Raw genomic sequence first — 4,890 nt, 5'->3', positions numbered from 1 at the left:
TGATAAATTTTCTGCAAATACTTTCATGTACTTGAACTGCTTAAAGTTTCTGACACTTGACTTGGCCTTCACATTTACCATTCTTTACCTGTGGCTTTGTGGTGCTCATTCGAAAGCTTATAATTTAAACAAACCACCCTTTGACCAGATAGGTTAGTGGGCTGATTCTAGCTGATGAAATGATTCGATGACCAGTTAGGAGGTTGAGTACTATTGGGTATGTCATAGATGAGAAGATAGTAGACATGTTACACATATTGGGTTTGCTGTGGATTCAAAAGAGTTGAAATATTTTAGGGAGGCCAACCCAGACCGTCCCTTCTACTAGACGGTACTGGTTTGTATGGAAGAGGTAAGAATGTTAATTGGATTGAATCGGCCATAATATGTCAGTCCTAGATATTGGAAGTGGATCGATCGACTGGATTGGCCATAATCGGGGATCGAATTGGCTGATCCAATTCCAGTTCTTTGGTCCGTGGTCCTTCAGTGCCAGTGCAAGAAAGCTGACTCCAGGTTCTGTGGATGACTGGTCAAGGTTGAGGATGCATTAGTACATATAAAAATTTCACAAAATCTAAGTGCCTAAGGTGCACAATGGTTTAAACTGAGGCCAATATGTGTGTGTGTGTTGCTTGGGGGGGGGGTTGGGAGGTTGTGTAGAGGCATTTAGGCAGGAGGCAGTGCAGTCTTTACACACTTGGGAGAAGGCACAGTCCAAAAGGTTGTGAATGAAATCGAGTGTCTCGGCTGGAAACAAGATTGCCATACTAAAGAGAACCAAGAGACTAGTCAAAGTTTTCTCTATTCGCATCCCACTCATAATGAGAAAGAACTGATAGAGCTGCCTCAGCATAAACATCATCAGCTTCAACTAAAGGCAATCAAATATTAGATATAATTTTGGTTATTTTGATTTAATTTTCATCTTTTGTTTATCAATCAATATATATAAGGACGTATAGCATGCATGAGCCTCTTCTGTTAGTGCGGGTTTTGGGGAGGATCATAATATACAGAGCCTATCCCCGCTTTGTGGAAGATTGTTTCTCGACTCTAATCTGCAATCATTAAGTTGCAATGGAGTAATCTTATCCATGGTTTAAAGTATATCCGATACGATACGACATACCCTTTCAATACGTATTTTAAATTTAGTCGATCAATACGGTGATCGATACCGATATTTTAATCTTTGGTCTTTAGCATATCTTAGCGTATCTCCGATATGATATGGTACCTTCTGATACGTATCTTAAATTTAGTTGACTGATACAACGGTCTATACCAATTCTTTAATCCTTGATCTTGCCATTGTATTAAGTCCTGTCCTCTAGACATTCATCTAAAAATATCTCTCAAAATTTAAGAGAAACTTTTGCATGGCAGTAACAAAATTTTGAATGATTGACAGAGGAGATTTCCGCTATGAAAGTCTCCCAACCACTTTATCACTTCAAATTTTATTTTGGAATCATCACCAATTATTCACCCTTCATTTACAGAAACTCATTGCCAAAACTCATTTTATACCTGGCCAAAATGGACAAGCACCGATTTGATCTTTTGAAAGATCCATCTGATCTGAAATATTTAGCTCTCATGAAATAACAAATATAATTTTCATGCTTGATTGTCTAACAAAGCTTTGATAAGAGAGTTTAATCAACATCGTCAACTTGTGAATACCTAAGCCACCTAAGGGTGTCAATCAATGCCGAATATTGAATACCGTACCAAATTACTGATACCGAATTGAATCGAATTAATTTGATACGGTATTGGTTTGGAAAAAAAGAAATTTTCTCGGTATGGTACAGTTTTGGTATTGCATATAAAAACCGTACCAAAAACTGTCTTAAGTGTAATTCTGTTACTCTAACGTCTCTAGATTCTATGATTCTCACAAATGACAAAACCCTAAGGGGCTAAGACCTATTGTCCCAATTCCCATGTCTCCCTATTTATTAATTAGAGAAAATTGCATTGCCATCCCTTGAACTTTGATCTTTATTCAACGTCACCCCCTGGACTTTTTGAAACGTCAAAGCCACCCCTTAAAAATTCAAAAAATTTCACATCAGTCTCTGCCGTTAGCTGACCGTGTTAAATGAATGAAAATCAGTTAGTTTTTTTATAATATACCCAAAATACCCTCACCTATTGTGAGAGGACAATATTGCCTTCTCTTTTATTTGTATCTTCTAAACTCATCTCCCATCTCTCATTTCACACCTCTCACTCACTCGGTTGGACAAGAAGAAGAAGACGATCCATCCCTCCGGCGTCCGATTATCTTCCCTCCGGCGTGCAAAATCAATCCCATATTAACTCAAACCTTTCAAATCAAATATCAGATAAAACCAAGATCCCAACTCTCTCTCTCTCTCTCTCCGTAGCTCCTCTGAACGAAGCATGGAAACCAGAAACCAGAAGCTTCCCATGACAATCAAAACGGCAAAACCCATCTCTCTATTCCATAAAGTGTTAAACTCTAGTCTTTGAACATGAAAAACCCATTAATTCAGCTTCAGAGAAGTAGCGAAACCATGATCCCTTCGTGTTTCAGCAATCCCAAACAGCCTAGTATTGAAGATACCCAGAAGCCACAAAACCTCATCACTTGCATCTACTAGACTCTACTCTACAACTTCCCTACCTTACTGACGTTAACCTGGTCGAAAACCATCGTCTCTCACTCCTTAACCATCCAAGCTGCCGATTCATTCTCCATCAATCTCTTTCTCTGCCCATCAACCTTCTCCTTCAGAAGAAATAGAATTGGCTCAAAATCCATCTCCCTCATCCGCCACCACCACCACCACCACCACCGAATTAAGCTCTATTGGGATTTCACGAAAGCCGATTTTAACCAGAATTCTGCCGAGCCTACCTCATCCTTCTACATTGCTATAGCCTCCGATGCTCACATCGAATTCTTCCTCGGTGATCTAAGAGACGACGCGCTTCGATGCATTACTAGGGTTACTCGAATCTCTCCTTCCGCTGAGCCTGCATTACAATCCCGTCGCGAGCATGTATTTGGGCGCAGGAATTTCATGACCAGAGCTCAAATCTCTGGATCGAAACACGAAATTGGGATCGAATGTAACGGCGGAATGTTGAGGGTGAAGGTGGATGGTGAGGTGGGTTTGATCGTGAAGAGATTAGCGTGGAAATTCAGAGGGAACGAGAGAATTGCGATTGGGGGTTCAGAAGTGGAGTTCTATTGGGATGTGTTCAATTGGGTTGCAGGGTCTGGTGGGCATGGAGTGTTCGTGTTTCAGGTTGGGGATGGTGGGGTATGGCCTGAGATGGTAGACCCAGAGAAGAGATTTATGAGGAAAAGCTTATCGTTGTCGCCGACGGCGATATCTTTGTCGTCATCTCTATCATGTTCAAGTGTTTTGCAGTGGGCAGAGGAGAGTAGTGATGGAGGGAGGAGTTCTTCTTCTTATTCTTCTACGAAGTCTAGTGGGAGTGGAGGTTTCTTGTTACTGCTCTATGCTAGCTCAACCCCTGGTAACATCCCTGCCATATTGCTTTAACTATCTTCTTCCCCACAACACCTCTGCAACTAAATTTGATCTTCTCCAAACTCCAGCGATAGATAGATGGATAGATCCCTTCCTTTGAGAGACTGGTCCTGAGATCCTCGACCTCCCATCCCATCCGGAGTGGGGAGAGCTTTGCACGCCGGAGGGGGGAGAATTGCAATATTGTCCTCTCACAATAGGTGGAGGTATTTTGGGTATATTACAAAAAAATAACCGGTTTTCATTCATTTAACACGGTCGGCTAACGGCAGGGACCGATTTGAAAATTTTTGAATTTTTAAGGGGTGGCTTTGACGTTTCGAAAAGTTCAGGGGTTGGCGTTGAATAAAGATCAAAGTTCAGGGGTGGCAATGCAATTTTCTCTATTAATTATAAAAAAGCAAACTCACCTTTTTCAAAATGACAAAATGTCAAAACCATTATTATAAAAAAAAACTCCCTACTCCCCACAAAACCCTAACCTGTTAACCAATTTCCTAGTTTTTCACTTCTCAAGCCGTTGGCGTCAAGCACTCAAGGAAGAAGAAATAGAAGACTTCAAAACAAATCTCCAAAACTTCAGTCGATTGGCTTTGGTTCTGTTGACCGTGAACCTAGGTAGCACCAAGCCGCAACCTCCATGACCATCTCCCTCTTCACCACAATCAGTTTCCCATCTCTCCCTCTTGGATAAACTTTATCCCTACTTCTTCTCATCTCTTCAACTCTAGTTGTGAGGAATACTAATTCAGATTCTATCTTTCCCATTATTGGTATCATGCCCTCCATCCTCATCTCAAAACCCTATAATCAAGTCATCAACCTCCATAGCTGAGACCTCATCGTCAACCCTTATTGTATGAGATGAATGTGTTTTTGCAGGTTTCTGAAGATGGCAGTGAATCCTTTACCAAAAAAAAAAGTTCCATGTGTACCGAATATCAAAACCGTTTTCATACCGAATATCGAAATCGTTTTTGTACCAAATAAATGCCGTACTGAAACCATACCAGTATTGACAAGTTGACATTATTTCTGGTACGGTATGGTTTCGGTATCTGGAACCGAGCTTCTGTACCATACCGAGTACCAATTCGATTGACACCCTTAAAGCCACCTTCATCTTTTGGCTTGCAGAGGTCATTCCATTTTTCACTATAGTAAATTTGCAACTATTTAGATCACCGGACCAAATAAAATTCCTAATCCATGTTCCCATAAGTAGAATCATGGAAGAAATCCACCATTTGATTACCAAAAATGGATTCGCCAAGAAAACTCTACCCAACATCATGATTAAATTTTATTAGAACTCTTTATTGATGGCATTGTCGAAGGTGAAAATTCTAATTTT

Source organism: Macadamia integrifolia, chromosome 11 (genome assembly GCF_013358625.1).
Source record: "Macadamia integrifolia cultivar HAES 741 chromosome 11, SCU_Mint_v3, whole genome shotgun sequence".
Taxonomy (NCBI): Eukaryota; Viridiplantae; Streptophyta; class Magnoliopsida; order Proteales; family Proteaceae; genus Macadamia; species Macadamia integrifolia.
Note: the sequence above shows the minus strand (reverse complement) of the source record.